At 35.4% G+C, this 23130-nt stretch overlaps 2 pseudogenes; one reads left to right on the top strand and one right to left on the bottom strand.

Moving 5' to 3' along the window:
• Positions 1-14770, top strand: part of LOC149209464 (UDP-glucuronic acid decarboxylase 2-like) — a 34534-nt pseudogene extending 19764 nt beyond the window's left edge.
• Positions 14771-20335: 5565 nt separating this feature from the next.
• On the bottom strand, positions 20336-21428 carry LOC149209465 (ACT domain-containing protein ACR4 pseudogene; annotated as a pseudogene).
• Positions 21429-23130: the final 1702 nt, after the last annotated feature.

Raw genomic sequence — 23130 nt, forward strand, 5'->3', positions numbered from 1 at the left:
TGTTTTCACACCTCTGTTATCCTGCTTTTCCATGTTTTTTCCTTTCTCCAACTCCTTAGCTTGTGTTTTCCATAAAAACAACTGTTGTATTCTATTGAGCTCTTCTTGAGGTAATGAATCTACCCCTCTCGTGGTTCCCTGAATCAAGAACCCTTCCAGATCTAGGTGTTCCTTGTCAAGAATATCTTGTAGCTCATGGTCCTCTTGTTCCATTTCACTTTGGGTCATTTCCTGATCCATCTCCAATTCTGCATCACTCATCATAGTCTCTTTCTGATTATCAATATCCTGTGTTTGTTCATGGTTCTATTCTTTCTCCTTTTCCTTAGGATTTCCTTCCATTACTTGGTCTTCTTTTGAAATCTCTTCAACCTCTTGAGGGACTTGGAACTTGTTCTGGCTAACCTTTTGCCCTTCATTTTGATGTTGTTTTGGTCCTCTTTTTCCTCCTCTTCCTTTATTTACCACTTTGTGAAATCTTTCAGTGTCCTTCATTGTGTTAGGTTTGCTCTTATTTTCTGCTTTGCTGAGAGGGAAATCTATGAATAGGTGCCCATGTTCATGGCATTTATGGCATCTGAACGGAATGTGCTCATAGTCTACTATTTGAACCCATTCTTCATCAAAAACTTCCAAGATTACCTCATCCGGAAGAGCTCTAGACAGATCCATTTTCACACAAATCCTTGCAAAGGAAGTAAATTTTCCCCTTCTTGTGGCTTCAAATGCTTTGAAAAAATGACCTAATTTGTTATTCATAGCAGCTAACAATTCAATTTGCCAATAACCAAGAGGTAGAGAATAGAGCCTTACCCAGACCTTACCAAAGTAAAAGTCTCAAGTTCCTTTGTGGTTTCATTTACTGTCCTTTCTGTCATTTTCTTTCTGGCATTGCAATTTTTCAGATTTTTGGGGCCTCTCCCCTAAGATCCAATTCAATTTTTTAGATCTTGGGGGTGTCAAAGGTTCATTGAGTGAAGCCCCCATGTAGAAAGGTTGCAACAAGAGAAACTATTGATTAATCTGAAGAAATGTAATTTCACGAAGTTTGAGTTGGTATATTTAGGCTTTCTCATTTCAAAGGATGGGCTAAAAATGGATCTGAAGAAAATAGAAGAAATTGTATGTTAGCCTTCACTTAAGAGCAATTTATAAGTTTGGAGATTTCATGGCTTAGATAGATTCTACCAGAAGTTCATTAAGAACTTCAATGGTATTTTTTCACCCATCTCTGAAATAATCAAGAAAGATAGACAACCATTTTATTGGATAATGGCAATAGAGAAAAGTTTATATATTTTGAAGTGGAAAATCACTAAAAGAACAATGTTGAAGCTACCTGTCTTCAATCATATTTTCCAAGTCATATGTGATGCCAGTGAAACAACCAATGTAGCAACATTGAGTCAAGAAGGTAAAGTTGTTGCATATTTAAGTGAGAAGTCGAATGATTCAAAACAAAAAATATCCTCTTATGACAAGGAATTTTATTCAGTAATTCAAGATTTGACGCATTGGAGACATTAATTGATGCCCAGGGAGTTGGTTTTGTTCTCTGGTAATTCTACATTACAATATATAATGTAGCAACACAAGTTGAACCATAAGCATGCCATGTGGGTGGAATTCCTACAAAGTTTCACCATTGTTATGAAACATGTGAATGGATAAGAGAACAAGGTAGCTAGTGCTTCGAGCAGGAGGAGTTTGATCATGCAGGAGTTCCATGTACAGATTTTTGGCTTTGATTATTTAAAGGATTTGTATGAGGATGATGTTGATTTTTGAGAGGCCTTTGAAGCATGCAAAAACCTTGTGAGCAAAGATAATAGCCCATGGAGAGAGTTTATTTTGTAATATGGTTTGTTGTTCAAGAACAATCAATTATGTGTTCCTTGTTTCTCAATGAGGGATAATTTGATACAAGAAAATCACAGTAGAGGATTGGTCAGGAATTTTGGTGTGGACAACACACTTGGGCAGCTAGAACACTTCTATTTTTGGCCAAATATTAGGATAAATGTATAGAAATATGTGATCAATTGCAGGGTTTGTCAACATGCGAAATGGAGGATTCAAAATGCTGGACTATATACTCCTTTTCCCATTCCTAGCATACCATGGGACTCAGTGAGTATGGAATTTGTTTTAGGTTTACCAAGGACAAAGGGAGGTAAGGACTCCATACTTGTAGTTATAGGCAAATTTACAAAGATGGATCATTTTATCCCATGTTACAAGATTAGTGATGCTACACATGTGGCTCATTTTTTTCAATGAGATTGCCTGATTGCATGGCTTGCCAAAGAGTATAATCTATGATAGGGAAATAACGTTCATAGGGCATTTTTTGAGGACCTTAGGGAAGAGTTGTGGAATAAATTTGAACTCAGTTTAGCCTATCATCCACAATTTGATGGGAAAACTGATGTTTTGAACATGAGTCTCAGAAACATATCAAGAAGCCTTGTGGGTGAGAATCCCAAGAAATGGGATCGTGTGTTAGCTCAAGTTGAGTTTTCATACAATGATTCGCCAAATAGGAGCAGAAGAAAATGAACCCTAGAGGAGTTTGTGAACTGAGAGATTTGAGAAAACTTGAGCAAAGGAGTGTTGACGGTGAAGATTTTATAGTAAAAATGAGTGACTTACATGAGGAAATAAAATAGAAGTTACATACTGTTGACACCTAATCCTTCTGATTGGGTGAATTTATGTAAATAGATAAATAGGAAATATGAACAGTCATCGGGAGACAAACTGGACAGTGTCTCCCTCATGTATATAATAAAGACCTACCTGATGGAATAGAACAGTCGAATCATTTTTGCATTATGGAGTTACTTCCTGGCCTGACATGGTATCAAAGCCATCTCCTTTTTAGCTCTTATGTCGCTTGTAACTCCCTTGTCTGCTCTCCATATACCTGCGCTGCTCCTCCATACAATTAGTTGCACCCTCTGTCTGCCATTTTCCATATATACAGACCTGCCCCCTCCACAGTCGCTGCCAAGTCTAAACGCAGCTTTACCTATGCTCTTTGGACTATCCATGAACATTTCATAAAAAAAAGCATTGTCTTAACTGTCCATAAACGTTTCATAAAAAAAAGAGATGTCCTAACTATCCATAAACGTTTCATAAAAGAAGCGTTGTCCTGACTGTCCATAAACATTTCATAAAATAAGCATTGTGCATTAAATTCTTTTTTGAAGGGCCTGCGATTCTGTTTCAAACCACGTATTTCTCCTTGTCTCCTGTAAAGAGGGCCAAAAACCCTTGCGTCTTGCTATTGATGACATCAATCTCATACAACGTAATGAAATGCACCACTTCTTTGCATTTCTGTAGCTCTCCATATCCATTTCGAATCTAATTGCAGGTGCTCACTATCCCCACAGCGGAAATGGCATTGTTTTCAGGTATTCGACGTGTGCTCAGAGGGACATCAAATGTTTGTAATGTAATTTTCTGACAAGAAAGAAGCAATCGATGAATGTTTCTGCTGGCCCAAAAACATATGAAGCTCGGCCCCTCGCGTGACAACCAAGGGAATTCGATTAGCAGCGATGACCCCTCATAATAGGCCGATATTGAAGAAACTGGCCACTGAAAGCCGCCTTCTACCATGGTGATGGTAACAGAGGTCTATGGTATCACAGATTAGAATTCTCTTTTCTTTTCACATGAAGACTTCATATTTTTTAACTCTGTTCACTCTGGTTCTGTATTAGGTAATGCACCTGACAGCATTATACATTCGAAGCCCATATTGTTGTGCACCTAAGGAGCATGAGAAGTTAAAAAAAAAAAAAAAAAAACATTAATAGACTAGTTTTAGCACAGTCAACAATTGAATGTCGACTAGTAAAGTCTTATTTGAAAACCAACATTTTTTGGTTAATTTTAAGTATAACCGCATGGATATGGACAAAGGGATGACTTCATATATTTCTAAGAGGGCTTGTAACTTGTGATATTGAGAGTCCAAATACGTCTAGACTATGTTCTTCAGCCTTTTACTGGATGCAGTGCTTTATGTTGTTGAGGGTATTTTTTTGGACTTAGTATACTGCCATATTCTATACTTTAACGTTGTGTAGATGAATGTGAATTGACATTTGAGTTTGTTGTCCAGTCACATCAAAACTTTATTTTTTTTTTCCATTAAGAGTACAAGTTTTGCAATAGAAGTTTTTTGCTACAGTATGCATTCAATCATATCCATGGTGGGAATAGTTCTCACTGGTAAGGAGAACTATCCTGAATGGTCCCGAATGCTAAAACACACCCTCATTTTCAATGAGTTGTGGAAAGGAGTGTGTCGGAGACGGAGACAATGAACTAGTATAGCCTACCTCAGACTAAAAGCTCGTCATTTGGTAAAACAAGAACAACAAAGCTTATGCATTAATCACAGCATCTGTAAATGAAGAGGTCAGTCACCATATTTTTTCATATTCAACTACCTTTGAAGCCTTACAAAAGCTGAAAGAACTCTATGACTCACATTCTGCACTTGAAGTTGTTCAACTCATGATTAAACTCTTCACTCTTGAACTACAAAATAATGATCCTCTTGCTCTTGCATCTGAAGTTAAGTCTATAATGCATGATATCAAATCCACTAGGGTTTAATCGGATATTCCTCTTATCACTTTTCTCAAGGCACTTTATCCTACTTACTCCAATTATCTTGAGTCATTGCAAGCAAATGGAAATCTCAAAGATATAACCTTTCACTCTCTTGTGAAAACGTTTGTTGAAAGAGAGAAAGCTTTTGGAAAGAAGACAACCCTTGAATCTTCTAAAGAGGTCGTGTGCCTTGCTCATAAAGAAAAACATCTTGCTCAAGATTCTTCAAGAGGAAGAGGAGATCGAAGAGGAAGAGGAAGATATTTCATAGGCAGGGGGGGCAGACATTCTCAAGGAGAAAAGGAAGATTTTCACTGCATTTGCTGCAAAAGAAATGGATCACATGATGCCTCTACATGCAAGCTACCATGGGACAAAATGGAGCAAAAAGGAAACCCACAGAAAGTTAAAACTGATGATACAGACAAAGGTAAAGCACCTGAATCTTCTCACTATGTTGTGGCACAATGTAACATTGGAGTAAATGAAGATTTATTTAATGCTTCACTTGCTCCTTGGAAAAATGATTGGTTGCTTGATTTAGGACCAACCTGCCACATGACTCATAGAAAAGATTTTTTTGAAGATTTCACTGACAATGTTGATGGAGCAGTATACTTTGCATATCAATCAAAAATCAAGCCATCAGGGCTTGGCACAATCAGGCTTAAACTGCCTAGTCTTCCAGACTTTCTTCTACATCATGTTCTATATCTCCCACAGCTCAAGAGAAACTTGTTGTCCTTGGTCCACATCCGCCAGCAAGGTCACTCCATTCATATGTTTGATGGCAAGCTTGAGGTAAGAAAAGCATCTGACCACTTACTTGTCATGAGGGGAATAGAAGATTAAAGGATTCTCAAACTGCAAGGAACCTCTGCTCATGCACAGCATTTCTCATACAATTCTCATCATGAAGAAGGTACACTTCCATCAAGTTTATTATGGCATGCTAGATTTGGACATTTGAACTATGACAGTGTCCGCTTGTTGAAGAAAAATGGTGTTGCTGGTTTGCCTACAATTCCTAGGAAACTTAAGCAATGTGATGCTTGCATTCTAGGAAAGCATGGCAAACTGTCTTTTCATGATTCACATTCAAGAGCACATAGAAAAATTGAACTCATTCATTCAGATTTATGTGGTCCAATGCCTGTTCCTTCTGCAAATGGAAATAAATATATCATTACATTTATTGATGACTACACCGGAATGTGTTGGGTTTATTTATTGAAGAACAAATCTGATGCTTTTCAAACATTCAAGAATTTTCATAAATCAATTGAAAATGATGCACAATCTCATATTGGGTCTATTCGCACTAATAATGGAAATGAATACACATAAAATGAATTTGAAAACTATCTTCGCCAACATGGGATCAAACATCAAACAACTGTGCCTTATAATCCTCAACATAATGGTGTAGTTGAAAGAATGAATAGGACAATCTTAAATATGGTACGATCCATGCTCTTCTTCAAAAATGTAAAGATAATGTTTTGGGCTAATGTTGTTCTATGTGCTGCATATATAATAATAGATGTCCATCTAATGCTATAAGAAACAAGACCCCATATGAAATGTGGTATGGACATGTTCCTTCGGTAAAGCATCTCAGGGTCTTTGGTTCCACTTGTTATGCCTTGATACCAAAGGTGCATAGAAACAAACTTGGTGCTAGAAGTGGTAAGTGTATCTTTCTGGGATATTCAAACATCTCCAAAGCATACTGCCTCTATGATGAAGTAAATAAGAATTTTGTTGTATCTAGAGATGTAATTTTCCTTGAATCATCCAAAACTGACAATGTTGTTGAGCGGCAACTTGATCGCTTGGATAGATTCGCAAAAGAAAAATCATTTCAAGAATTTGATAATCAAATTCCACATCTTGAAGGGGGGATTCCTATACTAGATCAACATGTGGATTCTTCTTCTGAAGAACACTCTCCCCCACATGAAACTCCAACAACGGATGATGCTTTAAGTGATGTGATTGATAGAATTGGAGACTCAATCTTGATTCAGTCCCAACTCAATCAACTGAGCAACCTGGACCATATGAAAAAGGTCCCCCAAAGTGGCTGACAAAGACACTTGAAAGTGTTCATCCTGATGAAGTTGGACAGACAAGAACCAGAAATTCAAACAGGAAAAATGGAGGTGATGTAGATGACTCTAATTCACCTGTTGATATGGATGTTTCTTATGATTGTGAATTGAACTTGTCTACAGATTTTGAACCAACTTCCTTCAAAGAAACTGCTTCTCATGATGAATGGAAAGAAGCGATGCAAAATAAGTATGATTCCCTCATAAAGAATGGCACTTGGAAGCTGGTTGATCCTCCATTAGGAACCAAACCAATTGGCTGCAAGTGGGTCTACAAGAACAAGTATAAAGCTGATGGCTCACTTGACAAGCACAAAGCTAGGCTTGTGGCAAAAGGTTTTGCATAGAAGGAAGGGGTCGATTATGAGGAGACTTTTTCCCCCACAACAAAATGGGCTACCATCCGGACACTCTTTGCACTAGCAGCTCAGAACGGTTGGAAATTCCACCAAATGGATGTAAAAACTGCTTTCTTAAATGGAGATCTAAAATAGAATGTTTTTATGTCCCAACCTGAAGGATTTGTCGTCAAAGGACATGAACATAAAGTATGCAAACTTGTGAAGTCCTTGTATGGCCTCAAACAAGCACCGTGAGCCTGGTATGAAAAACTAACTGAGCATCTTCTGAAACTCAATTTCAAACATTTTGATCTTGATGATGCAACTTTATTTGTCAAGAAAGTTGGAAAAATAGTTGTATATCTTGTGGTATATGTAGATGATATTTTGATGACAGGGAACAATGAAAGCTACATTGCATCCATAAAGAAGGAATTGGGGAAAGGTTTTGAAATAACTGATTTGGGCTATGTTCATTACTATCTTAGCATTGAAGTAACCCAACATCCAAAGTCGATATTTCTTTCTCAAAAGAAATACTTTGGAGATCTGTTGAATAGGTTTGGCATGACAGAGTGAAATCCTCTTACTACTCCAATGGAACAAAACTTAAAGCTCACATTTATTGAAGGAAAAGAATTTTAGGATGCAACAAAGTATAGACAGCTTGTAGGAAGTCTCAACTACCTAACTACTACCAGACCAGACATTTCATTTTCTATTGGAATCCTCTCTAGGTTTATGCAAAAGCCTTGTGAGGGACATTGGTCTGCTGCAAAAAGAGTTCTAAGGTACTTGAAGGGAACTCAAGACTTTGGAATCAAGTATACACAGGTGGATGACTTTAGTTTGATTGGATACTCTGATTCAAACCTCGATGGAGACAAAGAAACTGGGGTATCAACTTTAGGATATGCTATGAGTCTTGGATTAGGAACTGTCTCTTGGAGATCATGCAAACAATCAGTTCCAGCAGATTCCACAATAGAAGCAGAATACATGGAAGCAGCTGAAGCAACAAAAGAAATTTTGTGGCTCAGGAAAATTCTTGAATATTTGCAGGTAAAACAAGTACAATCAACTCCACTCATGATTGACAATACCTCTACAATAAAGTTGGCCAAGAACCCAAAGTTCCATGATCGAACGAAGCACGTCAATACTAAATATCATTTGATTCGACATCATGTTGAGGCCAAAACAATCCATCTCCGTCATTTTTCCACAAATGAGAAAATTTCAGACATCTTCACCAAAGCGCTTGGAAGAGAAAAGCTTGAACGATTTAGAATGATGCTTGGACTCACCAACATCCCTTTAGATTAAGGGGGGAAATGTTGACACCTAATCCTTGTGATTGGGTGAATTTATGTAAATAGATAAATAGGAAATATGAACAGTCATCGGGAGATGAACTAAATAGTCTCTCCCTCATGTATATAATGAAGACCTACCTGATGGAATAGAACAGTCAAATCATTTTTTCCTTATGGAGTTACTGACTGGCCTGACACATGGCAATAGCTACAAGTACAAACAAAGAGCATATTCAAGAAGAAAAGAGGTAAACTTCGAGGTAGGGTACATGGTCTTAGCCCACTTGAGGAAGGAGAGATTCTCAAGAGGATAATATAATAAACTAAAGATGAAGAAAATAAGACCTTTCAGGGTACTTAAGAAATTTTATGCAAATTCTTATGAATTGGAGTTACTTACAGGCATAGGTATGTCACCTATTTTCTATGTGGCTAATTTGTATCCCTATCAAGCTAGTGATGAAGGTGCACCTACAACAAATGAGAGGAGTGGAGAAGTTAGTGAACATAGTTGGATGAAGCAGATGCCTATAAAAGAGGGTCCACATGCTGAGAGAATTTTGGACACCAGAGTTGCAAAGAACACTAGGGGGGAGAATATTTAGAATTTTTGGTGAGGTTGAAGGACTGTCTGATGGAGGATTCTACATGGATCAATGTTGCAACTCTACAAAAGGTAGGCTTCTTTATAGAGGACCTTATGAGAAAGAGCTCATGAGTTTTCCTTTCTAGGGAGTCTGATGTAGGAGCATTAAACTGAGCTCAAGATGAAGAAATGGAGTAGATATTGACAATGTGGTGGACTAGCCACCTATTAAGCTAGCAAATTGATTTTGTTATTTATTTTTTTTGGAATTCTAAAGACCTAATGTAAATGTAGGATTGGAGTAAGTTTAAGAGTTAGAGTTTAGGATTTATTTTCTATCTCATAAAGTGTCTTTTTTACTTCCCTCATTTGGACAGAAGGAGAAACAAGATATTTTATTAAGTTGTGAATAAAAGAAGCATCGAATGGGAGGAGGATAAACTCTTTTCCTTCCTATGATTATGTAGGTACGAAGTGAATATTAAGGAAGTTTCTGCAAACTGTGTATTATTCATAAATCTATGTGTTTCTTCTCACTTGTTTCCAATCAAGTTGTGTATGTACTTCTTTAAGTTTCAGAATCTGTTTTGACCATCTTTGTAATGTTATATGTCTATTAATATTTGATTGTGAGAAGTGGTTGTTTATGCATTCCCCTTTTACTTTTACCTTTGGGCTACTTTTGTAGCACCTCTATTTTTGCAGGCAGAAATTTGTTCCTTCAATTGAAATTTGGGCGATTAATTTGATTGATGTAAATCCTGGACAAGAATATGCATGAGGAGAATTTTCTTTGAGTTTGTAATTGAGTTAAACCATGGATGAATTGATTCTATAGGGGATTGACTCGTTTCGCCTTTCAAAATTCAAAAACATAGTATTTTTTGAAGCATTGCAATCTCATTTTGTAGCACCTAAATGTTTTTAAAAGAGCGCCTATAGGTTTTTAAAAGAGCTCATTTCATAGTGCCTAGTTCCCTGTAATAAACAAAAGTAGAGTTACATAGTATTTTTCTATGAGGTATGTATAATTGTTATATGAATTTTTATCTTGTGATGGGTAAAGGGTCTGCATAATTACTAGAGAAAGATATCACATGTTCTTGAGATGAAATGCATTAGGGTTTTGTAGCATATTTTACATGATAAAGAATCTAGGGTTTGTAGACCTTACACTTTTAAAGGATTTTGGTACCTAAGGTTCATAAACCCTAGATGGGATTTGGATTAGAAAACCATACAGTAATCAAAGCCCTGACCCTAATAGATTATCCCCTCTAAGGAAACCCTAACTCTTGATATCTAGGTTTTGTAAGAAGAATCTAGGAGACATGGTAAATCCCTCATAAGGGTTGCGGTAAAAGTGAAACATAGGTCAAATCCCTAGGGTTAATGTTTTTGTTGAAAGTCAAAATCATAATAAGGGTTAGATAAAGAAATATAAGGTTTGTAACTAAAACCCTAGAAGTATAGCCTTTGAGAATCCATGGAAACCCTATATTGACAAAATTGACATCATTCTTTTGTCTTTGTATATTTTTCTTGGTTGTACTTGTTGGTAAAATGATTGCCCATACATAATAAAGGAAGCAAGATGAGAAGTATGGAAGAAAAAAGTTGACAAAGAACCATGCTTGATGATGATGAGGATGATGGAAAGAGGGAATTTTAAAGACCCTGATGTACATAATGTTGAAGCTTCTAGTTGATGAGTTCTATGAAGTAAAATCTTGTTGTAATATGAAGATTAAGTTTGCAAAGAAATGTTGATTTCTGAGGGAGCATATAGAAAAATTTGACACCCTTTCCAAGAAGTTGTTATAATTTGACAAACTATGATATTGATTATTTGTGTGGGATATGGCTTGGAGACCGGGTAGGTCATATTTCAAAAGCATGTCAAGAGGCTGGAAGGAGAGCTCATTTGATCGACATCTTATATGGTAGCTTGAAGAAATAAAGGGAGTTCACAATGAAAACTCCAAGGTAGAATATAGTGTAGCTTTCTGATTAGCTCGTTGCATGAGAAGTTTGATTGAAAAGTGAAAATCACAGAGAAGGAATTTTTGCATATATGTGGAAAGATGTTCATCTTAAAGGAAACAAGTAACCAGAATATGATATATTGACAAAACAAAATAATGTTGGGATAATTATGTTATTGATGTTTTGGTGTTGGTTATCTAGTTAGTATATGGTTTTGCTACCTAAAAGAATGTTACATAAATGCATAATGGTAGTTGAACCATGTGTATTACAACTATTTCTTTTTAGCTCAATTTAATGAATATATGGATTGAGTTGACGCCTTTGGTAATACTTGGAAGATTATGTGGTCAAGATGCCTATATAATATTGGGGTGGAAAGGTAGAAGTACAAAATGATAAGTTAATGTTCATATGATGATGAAGATCACTTTCATAATGAGAAGAAGCTATGCCTAGCTCTACCTGAATTGGCTCAATATAATGCCTTTGTTAACAAATGAAACTGATATGAAAGGTTTATGGCATCAATCCTGTCATTGTTTGGTTTCAGGAAGACTAAAGCTTCATTTGATGATATGCAAAAAAAATAAGGAACCATGTATCTAGTTGAAGATATTCATGAATGACTAGTAGTTTATATATTGATGAATACATGCTAAAAGAACTTGTGGTTATGATGTCCTAATTAAAAGGAAGTAAGGAATATCCTCTATGCTTAACATGGATTAAGAAGCCTCCTTAAATGTTTGAAAATGAGGAAGGATATATTTCTTGATCAAGAGGGAATGAGGATCTCCTCTCTAGTTGAGAGTGAGATGGACATCATATTCTCTTCTTCATGTGTCATGCACTAGCCCAGGCCTACTTTATGCATGTCTAGTGAAGGCCATGGAGGGAAAATGGGGTCTGAAGGGTTGGATCAACATCTGAGATTGATACTCCTTGAGGACAAAGAATCTAGGATAGGAGGTAGACTGACACTCTTTCAGCACTGGGTAGGTATCCAAGATAAGAATGGTTGAAGAGGACTGGAATTATTTGAGGATGGGTAGTCGAAGATAACAATAGTCCTAAAAGGAAATACCTAGTGAAAATTCAAATAGGATATGTGTCTTAAGAGTTAATTTTCTAACTCACATAAAGCCTCTCAGTACTATGCTCTGAAATAAGTAGATCTTGTCAGTTAAAGGCCTTACTATGTTGACAATGTTGGTTATGATGTTGATGATTAAAGATGGATTATCATTCTGACTCTTCTTATGAAAATATTTTAGTTTGAGATTATCCTTGTATTGGTTGTATAATTATGAAATACCTCCCTAGTTAAGATGGAGTGTTGGAGAATGTAACTAGTTTCAGTCTTCATAATTTGTACCTTTGTGTATTTTATGTAAAAAGAAAAATAAATGAAAAAGAAAATTATTACTATTTTTCTAGAAAAGCATGTTCTTCATTCTTCTAGTTTTTTAGTCAAAGATTTAAAGTCCTATTTTGGACCTATCGTAAAATAAAAATAAAAATAATTTTTTAAATATAATTTTGGGACAAAAACACCTTTAGGTGCCAAGTTCGCCACTATGACAAGTCAGCTCTACCCCAATGGACATGTCTATTCGCACCCCCTCTGAACTGTATAAATTAAGGGAATATGGAGCTCTTGTGGAGACATGCACTTGAATGTTTTTAGTCTAAAATATTGTAGAGATTATAGAGAAGATGAGGAGGGTGAAATTTGAAAGAAATGGTTTGTTCTTGAGCTAGAGTTTTTGGAAGATTTGCCTTGTACATCTCTTGTTGATGAATCTATTGGAAGGAAGGAGGGATTGACATGAAATCTAGAAGTGGAACTTTCTACGGTTATGGGTCTAGGATATCTCATTTGATCGAATTCTATAATAAAACAATTTGTCTGAGCTTTCCCCTTGGAGGGGTTTTTCTCTAGCTTGGAGCCTACATCTTGTGATCTTTTGTTTATGTGATATTCATGTTCATGTTATAGTCATAATTTGATGAAAAAAATCATAATTTTTTTTTAATAAAAACTCAAATAATTTCACAAGCAATTACTATGGATAAGGAAATCCAGATTAAACTATAAAGCCTCTCGATTTCCAACATATGTTACTAGTGAAAAACAAGATAACAAAAAATATGAATTGATGTGGTTCAAAATACATATAATTTTTAAGTGATTTTGAATGTTTAGATACTTCTAAATCATTATTTAGTAGGCTTTAAATTAATCCTTGAAATTACAAATAAATTATAAAAAAATATTAATATTTATTATAATTAACACTAATAAATACAAATAATTATTTACTATTATTTGTTAATATAAATATATACTATGTAATAATATATTTATTATAACTAATTGTAAAAAGTTCATAAAACAAGAAATAACCCTTTAATGTATAAAATATAGTAAAATGAATAAAACCGTCAATAAATTATTTTGTAACTTATTTACTCTTTAAACAGGATGACATATAAGTCAAATAATAACTAAAATACCACCCTGCATTCACTCCACATTGGCTGTAGAATGAAATGTATATGGTTTATTAAGATGGGTGTCTCTGGGAGACGTATTAACTAGCATTTGCACCTAATGTTGCAAAGGAAACGCCGTAAGGCATAGTGTGTGGAAGAATATTGAAATGTGAATGGGCTTTTTTGAAAGTAAGGGTCGATGATAATGAGTTTGAATTGAGGAAGCCATGCCAAAAACCCTATTCGGGGGTTAAAGTGGCTATGAAATAGAATAAAAGTAGTCATAAATATCCATTGAACTTGTTTAGATACCTTAAAGATTGCCTAGTTGAAGGTGAAGTTAAACAAATGAATTCACGCGAACAACAACTAGGTATCCATATCGATATACAAGGCCACCATACATGCTTTGAAACACGGGGATAAAGAATGGGACCAGGTAAAACTTTCTATTTCCTTTTTCCTTTTAGTTTCATTGTTTAATATAGCCTCTCCTCTGGATATGTAGAGAAGTCTTATTCACCGAAATGCTATAAACCACCTTAACTCAGGGTTTCGGAATGCCAGACATGCTCTGAAACATGGGGATAAAGAATGGGACCAGGTAAAACTTTCTATTTCCCTTTTCCTTTTAGTTTCATTGTTTAATATAGCCTCTCCTTTGGATATGTAGAGAAGTCTTATTCACTGCAATGCTATAAACCACCTTAACTCAGGGTTTCGGAATGCCAGGATCTTGGGCATTATGGGCTACAACAGAGTTGTTTACAATGGTGGTCCCCTAATCCATAGTTTTTGTTGAATGTTGTTGAACAGATATACTTGGCAGATTATAATCATGACAAGGCAGAGCAGTCTGTTTTGTGGACCTTAAGTGCGGATGTTGGAAATAGGTATCAATGTCTTAGGCCTGTGAACAACATTAATTTGAATATGGATGCAAACACTGCAGATAACCATGTTGGAGGAAAACGTGATGGAAATGAACGCATCCTCTTTGAGTGGAAGAAACAGAGCAACTAGAAATGGAAGCTCTAGCCCATCTATTGTAAGCAATATAACAATAACAAGTTGTCTTTCAAGCTCTTTATTGAAAGTAGCATCATTTCTATAAGTTTATCAATAGAAAGGACGAAGGGTTCATGCTACTTGAAAGTTTATCATTTCTGACATTTTTTGTAAGTTTTTCTGGCATCATTTTCCACATTCTTTTGTTTGCAGGTTTGGGTGTTCATCATAAGTTTGCTTGGCCTTGCAGCTCTTGCTGAACGTATAGGCTTTGTCACCGAGTAAGCGAAAAATTGCATGGTATATGTACATAGGTTACGTGTAATCTATACCTTGTACTGCAATTGTTTATACACTTGGAATGGTCACTGCAGTGCAGTGACTTCATAAAATATTATGTTTGTTGGTTCTACAATCTGATGTTTTGTTGTAAATTGTTGCAGACAAATTGCATTCTACACTGGACCAACAAGTGAGATTCTTATATGTATATGGACTATGTACTCATATTTGTGGATACAACATATGAGCTAATTGATATATATGAGAAAGTGTTTGACATTTCGAAGTAACTGATGCAAATATATTGTTAATTAATTCTCCTATAGTTGGCGAGCTGCTCAACGACACATGTGGAAATGCAACAGAGATGCTCATTACATTGTTTGCACTTTACCATGGCAAGACCAATGTGGTCAAGTATTCTCTACTAGGCTCTGTGCTTTCCAACTTAATTTTTGTGCTTGGCACATCTCTCTTTTGTGGAGGAATTGCCAACATGAAAAAAGAACAAAAGGCATGTGATATATTTTTAGTTTTTCTTTAACAACCTAGGCCACCAAAACAAGTCCGACTTGCTCATGATATTCATTCATTAGGGCCTAACCATGGGTGTTGTATTGCTATATGATGTAGGTTATTTCTGGAATCGACTCCAGTCTTCTCATGATGGCTTCACTGTGTCTCATGCCACCCTTGGCCCTTCAACAATCTATGGCATATAGTGAAGCAGTTGTATCAACATCACCACTGTCTAGAATCAGCAGCATCATCATGCTAATAGCTTATGTTGCATATTTGTTCTTCCAATTAAGGACACACAGACAATTGTTTGAAGAAGGCCTAGAAACAAAGGAGCTTTTTCTCTGAATCCTCAGCAGCAAGAATTCTTTGTCTTGGGTGGTTCCACTCCATCCCCATCTCCATATACATCCATAATATTAACTCTGTTGAGAGACAATTGAGACTTATAGGAATCTGAATTCAACATTTTCTTTCTCACATTAGTGTAAATCTCCTTGACCACAATTTGGAATGCAGGAAATACATTTGTATTATCCAGAGCCAATTCATAGTCAAATGAATCCATGCATGATTGACTACAAGCAATGGCTTATCTAATCATGATTCAATGTTTGGAGGTTGCCAATTTGACTTAGAGGAAGAGGTAAGTGACGCTCCAATGGTAATTGGGGATCTCCTTCTAGATTTGCAGGACACTGGCTTGGAGCTTGCAGCTCTGGATGAATCTATGTCAAATGGCAAAATTTTGTATCGTCACAGATCGAAACTAGAATGTGTCTTGGAAAGGAGAGGCAAAAATGGTGATTTTTGGCACTCTAAATTTCTCGATTTCTTAGTGGCATTGTCTGATAGACGGCGCGATCGTTTTGAAAAGTGGCTTCACTGCAACACTGCAAAATTTTCTGGGAATGCTGATGTACAAAAGTTGCAACTGGAGGCAATTTTATCACTTGCAGAACTAAAACAGGGACTCTCTATATGTGTTTGTAAATGTTCTATATGTTTTTGGTGATGTGTTCTAGAGAAGGGCCATTCCTCTGGTAACCATTGTTGCGATGAAAAGTGCACATATTGCTCTCTTGAATCACACCAAGGAAATGAATTGGAGGAATGCCAAAACTTGGTAGGTCATGATGGGAGTCATGATTGCAAAAAGAAAAATCATACATGTATGAAGCTCTGTTCTTTATTTGATAAATCATCTAATTGTAACAAATTTTGTTGCTTGAAGGTTGGCCATGAAGGTTACAAATTGCTACAAATTGGCAAATGCCTACAAATTGTTCATTCTAATAAAATGAAAAGTTATTTGCAGGTGGGATGTTGTCTTTTAACAAGTAGACTTCCAAGGATTGCCAAACTAAAGTCCCCATATGGATTATTAAGCAATGATGCATTTGAGATTAGGACAAATTCTATATCAGCATATTATTATACAACCTTAACTAATGCATTGACTAGCTTTTCCACTAGGCAATCAACTAGTGTAACGGATTTCACTTCGAGTGGATCTTTTCCAATATAATTGACTACAAGCAATGGCTTATCTAATCATTTGACTATGAATTCTCATGGTGAATCTGATACAAAAATTCCATCTATAAGGGACATTTGTCTTCTCTAATGGTTGACTAAGACAATTGAAGTTGTCAATGTTAATGTAGGTACGATAAATGACTCAAGAAAGACTTGATAGAAATAGTGTGTTAGTGTTGCTTTCATGGCATGTATCCTAAAGGAATTGATCTCAATAGACATTCAGATGCACAAGTTTAATCTAAATGGGAGAATGATATGACTAAAGAGTGCAATTCCTTTGATGAAAAATAAAAGTTGAGACTTAGTTCCCCAGGCATAAAGAAAGAATGTGATGAAATGTCTAATGGTATATAAGACTAAATTTACCATCTGCAAGTGTTATTGAGAAACATAAATTTAATTGTGACAAAAATCTTCTCTCAACAAGATCATATTCATGTTGACTACATTGAAATCTTTGCACCTATTGCAAATATGAACTCTTATCTACTTATTCTTTCACACATTATTCATTCTGTATAAGAGTTATAACATACATCCTACTAAAGAAATCCTTTTACACTTTGAAGCAAGCCTCCATAGTGTGGTATAAGAAGATTGATTGATTATTAGTTTTGGTTTCAAGCATCATGAATTTGATTGTAGTGTTTATATTTTGCAAATGATGATACTTACATGTTGGTGACTTAATCATAAATGTGCAAGCGACAATACTTACATGTTGGTGACTTAATCATAAATTGAAGTAGTGTCAACCTAATTTTGGGTTTGAAAAAACAATAAATAGAGATATTTAGAATTACAAACCTGAGTGTGTTGTATTTTTCCTTATGGAAGCAAGTTTTGCAAATGGATAACAATATATTTATTTACCTAAATATAAATCGCCATTCATTATACATGTTTAGGATGGAACACTATAAACCATTTTTGGCACCATATCAATCAAGAGAGAAATTGACTGAGTGTGCCTTTGAAAATTAATGGTACTCTCTACAAGAAGACTACTGGAGCCTCATTTACTTGATTCATAGCAGATTTGATATATTATTTGATGTTAGTGTGGTCTACAAATCCATGTAGGATATGAAAGAGAGCTGCTTAGAGGCCACAAAAAGGATTGTTTATGAAAGATACATATTAGCATAGTATGAAGTACTGCATTAAGAATATGAAACTAGTCAGTTACTTTGGTCTTGTAAGAAGCAGGCAGAACTATTGACCACTAAAATTGAATATAAGGGTGCATTTAATGTTGACAAAATCAATGTGAATCCACATAATGGATGAGGTTGGCTTCTCGTTTGAGCAATAGATTCCAATGTATTATGCAATACAAAATCTTCTTGTTCATAGTAAAATAGTGTATGTGGAGTCTTCATGCCCATTATTTGAAAACATAAAGATATTGTGAATCTTCTTGTTCATAATAAAATAGTGTATGTGGAGGCTTCATGCCCATTATTTGACAAAATAAAGATATTGTGAATCTTATTTATTGCAAGATAAGTGATCGCATCCTTAATATTTTTGCAAAGTCATTAACAAAAGACAAGTTTACGAAACTTTGAACTATGTTTTGGATTTAAAAAATTGCAATCATGGTAGAGTGTACATAAGAAAATTTCACCTCTAAAAAGTTTCAGATAGTTGTGTTGACAAATGAGCTTTGAAACATCAATTTCATCATACAATTTGACCTTTTATGGATATTGTTGATTCACAATGGAAGGTCAAATTACTAATTGGTTAGATTCGTCCAAGGTCCCCAAGTTATGCAAGTCGAAGTATCTAAGATAGGTCCCCAAGCTTTGCAAATCAAAGTATCTGAGATGAAGATCCAAATGCATTTAAGATGATTAACGTTGATTGTTTTTCCTATTTTAGATGAGTTACTTTTAATTTTAAGCCATATATAAATCATACCGATTGTCTTATCATTAAAATTATTTAGTTATCCATTTTGTGTCAAGCATTGCTTACTTGTACTTCAACACTGTAAAGATATCTTTGAACACAACATTTTCTTGAAATTCATTATTCTTCATTCCTGTAAGTCCACGGCTCTCTAACAACCATTACCATTGACTTGAGGACATTTAAAGAACATTGTGATATACTTAAAACCCTAGTTTTAAAAATAAGACATAAATTCCTTGAGAATTCACTTTCTTTAGATCCTTTGAAAGCTCATTTTCCATAGGAGTTCACGATTTGTTGTTAACTATCCTCGACTGCACTTGAAGATGATACAGTGCATAGCAACCTCCCGTGAAATAACAACAGAAATCTTATAAATCAGACAGAGAAAATCAACATTGCCACGAAATACCTGAAGTATCATCATCGCGGTTACTTCATAAAAAGTGCCAAACATAATACAAAGAACAATAGCACAAACAAGAACCACACACATTTGTAATAAACTTTTATTATTATGGGCTGATAAAGAAACAGAGGATACAGAGCTATACAGAGGCCAACCCCCAGTCAAGTCGATCACAAACAATGAACTATGATCATCCAGAGGCCAACTCCATTCAATTTTCTATACAATTATTTACATATTTTACATCATCAATACAACGGTATAAGAAGTGCAAGTGATCAGAAGTGCCAGTGGATTCAAATGATTTAAGAAAGAAGGGGGAAGCACTGTATTAGCTGATCCAGTGAAAACATACCACCAACTAGGAATCTCTAAACAGAAAGGTGGGGTGCACTTCCTATTCGATGAAGGAAAGCAAAAAATACCAGCAACTGCCCCAAATTGTCACCTCGTGCTGTACCAATCTCCTACCAAATCACACTCCTTTCAAATTCAGATGTTCAGCAAGAAGTCCAGAATCCAACGCCTTCTCCATCAGTCTGCCCAATATTTGCAAATAGACTTGGGATCGTGCCTTCTACTTTTCAAAGGAAACCTCCAGTGGCTAAAAGGCGTATTTTACTTCCTACAAGGCCAAGAAGTGCTAAGAATCTATGTCAAGCACTAGAATCTATGTTAACACTGTGATTCATCAATGGTCTTTACCTGTGTAGTTTGAAGAGTTGTCATTCTGTAGAACAAAGACTATTTATCAGCTTGTAATTTGCACAACTTGTATAAGCAATTCTAGATTAGGTGGATTTATATCCTTTCTCCTACCACCACTATAATTAGTGTTGTCTTCTTTCAGATCTACCAATTTTGCACACTTCTCTATGATGAGGTCAATTTCGCAATTCCTGGGTCATCAAATGATAGGGCCATGTTCGGCCAGTGTGGTGAATAGTTTTCCATTGCTGGTCTTCTGTTCGATGATCAACAAATCATATTTGGCAAATCCCAGTGGTATTGTGCTTTCCAGATCCTGGCATTGTTGTACCCAATTTTTGTCTTTAGCAAGGTAATTGTCACAGTGGAAAACAGATGAATGACGATGGTTTTTAGAGAACCATCATCCATACATACAACCTTCAAAGGAAATTACTTAATTCCATTGCAAGAGGCCCAAAATACAACATCTAAGAATAGGATTTTATCAATCCAAGACTGTAGAGAAAACGCACTGACTTTGATTTGAAGAGATCACCAAGGGAGAATCGGATGGCAGGTTCCCTTGGAGGAGATTTTGTATGCATACAGTCGTCTTTTACTTGCAAGATTGTTAGTCCAATTTCTTGGCAAACAGCTTCTACTGTCTTGGCATCAACGGGGTTTCCAGCTGTATCAGTCACATAGAACACGTCAGCTACCTTATCACCCCGCGTTGACACCTCTGCTTTTGTAACTGACATCCCATTTTCTCTAAATATGCGATTCACCTCCGACAGAAGCCCAACATAGTCGTTGGTGTAGAGTTCCAGTCGCATACCCTGCATTCACAAAATATCATCAACAAAACTCACACTAAGCTGACTAAAATTTAAAAAGGATCAAATTTGAATGCACCGGGAATCCCAAGTCGTAGGGTTTTGAATAAATTTCCACCATGGATTCGATCCTTGGACTCATACCTCTGATGTTCTTCGTCTAATGGCAGCCTCCAAACACTGAATCACACGCTGCTTCTCTACTTCTGAATACACGGGGCAACCATCAGTATGCCTGATGTAGTACTCCTGTATCACAAAAGAGAAGAACGGAAATAAATACCCCAACTCTTATTTAACCTAATTTAGATTCAATATTAATCTCATTAGGGATGTGATCTGAAACCACCTATACCTGGTTTAACAAAATCAAATTAGGAAATAAACATTTGAAAAAAAACAAAGATCCTATGAAAAATCAAGTCCCTTGTAGTTGCTGGAGATATACCTGAAAAGTTTGTGGGCCTTGAGAGTCTATAGTGGCATGAAAGACAACATACTCCATATCTATCAAGCTGCAAACAATATCAAAGAGAAGCTTAGGTCTGTCTTTACACTGAACAATCACCACAGAATACCCCCTCTCCAAACAGTTGTCAACAATCACAAGAGGCTTGGTGTTGTCGTTGTCCTTGAGAGAAAGAGATGCCCTGTCTCCAGTTCCATCGAGTTTATCATAGTCACGGTCAGCAAACATCAATTGATGAAGCCGCCTTTCTGTGTGAGTGAATCCCATTGACACCATTGTTTTAGCTTCTCTGTGTTAATTCAATTGTCGTATGTTCAGCGGTGGCATCTAGACCTACTGGTTTTCCAAACAAAGGCACTACGCAAGGGTTTGTTGCCAACCTCTACAATATAACGCATGGATGATTCAGAGGGATCCAGAGCGGCCTGGAGGGATCCAGGAGAGGCAAGTCCTGACGCCCACCTGGAGAACACCACTGGAGAAACCTACCTCTGGATTGGCGATTTGGCACCCCGCGCTCTTCATTACCTGGACTGCCTCAATAACTAACTGTTTTGATTGACGATTCAAGTGTTTGTAACCGTCTAACATCTAATCGTACGGTGTCCAAGGATGACACGTAGGCAAAAAGGGGATGGATTTCAGAGGGAAACGCCTTACGGCATAATTACTTATCACTACTTGTGCAACTCTAAATAAATGTATATTTTGAATGGGTTCCTGCTGTGATAGATAATAAAGGAAAAGCCATAAATGCATACACATATTACCACAATAATAATAGGCGCACGAGATCTTAAGTAATTTTCTAATTGGTGGATATTAAAAACTAGTCTCAATACACTTTCATAAACTATACATAAAAAAAATAAAAACATTGATAATAATGATAGGTGGACGAGATTACCAATGCATTGTGAATCGAAAATGCTCTCATATGAGAAATGTTGATATCTCTAAGACCACATCCTTAATGTTCTTATTAAACTAATTTTGCACGTACTAAGGGAATGAGAATTTAGGGAGATATATGCATTTTTTTTTGGTTTAATTTAGTTGGAATTGATGGTGTGTATATATATTTTTAATTTTTAATCTTATTATCTGCATAATACGGGAGATATATGCAATTTTTTGGTTTAATTTAGTTGGAATTGATAGTGTGTATATATATTTTAAATTTTTAATCTTATTAACTGTATAATACTTTATAACATAACATGGTCATTATCCATTTAATTTAATAGGTTAATTAAATAAATTAATAATATAAATAAATTACAAATTACTAAAATAAAAAACAAATTCACTTAAATAATTTTTGGGATTTATTTTTTATATTCCTATAAAATAATATATAATATGTTGCTTTAATTTCTCTAAAATTGATAGTGAAGATAAATTCTAAAATAGTGAAGCAAAGTGAGTAGAAAAGTGGTTGCTTTTCTTAAATTTATACTAAATGATATAAATGATATATAATGTTGTAGAGATGAAAGTATCATTATGGTCATCATTACTTTTGATTTCACTATCTATATGTTTATGAGAGAATTTACGAGTTTGATATGTAAAATGTTGAGGTCAATAGATTTTTTTCCAATTATGATGTTGCAAATGGGAATATAAGAGATTCTTTTTAGTATTAATGCATTTTATCATTTATTAATATTTATTAATTAAAGTAAAATTTTATATATAATAAAAATGTATTAGTGTAAATGTAGGTTAATAAATGTATTTTCATTATAAATATAAAATATGATTATAATTATTATTATTTATAATTTCTATAATAAATTGGTAAATCAGTATAATATTAAGAGTATATTTAACAACTCTATATATGCTAGGAATTTATGACTTGGTAAGAATTGAGATTTCATGAGGGTGGGGAGTCTATTCCTTGAGCTTTATTATGATGTGCCAAAGATTCTCCTTATTGGTTTTGAAACTGAATAGAGGGATTGATATTCCA

This window comes from Pinus tabuliformis, chromosome 1_2, assembly GCF_031772625.1.
Source record: "Pinus tabuliformis cultivar Carrire ecotype Pingquan chromosome 1_2, CPIR1, whole genome shotgun sequence".
NCBI classification, from domain to species: Eukaryota; Viridiplantae; Streptophyta; class Pinopsida; order Pinales; family Pinaceae; genus Pinus; species Pinus tabuliformis.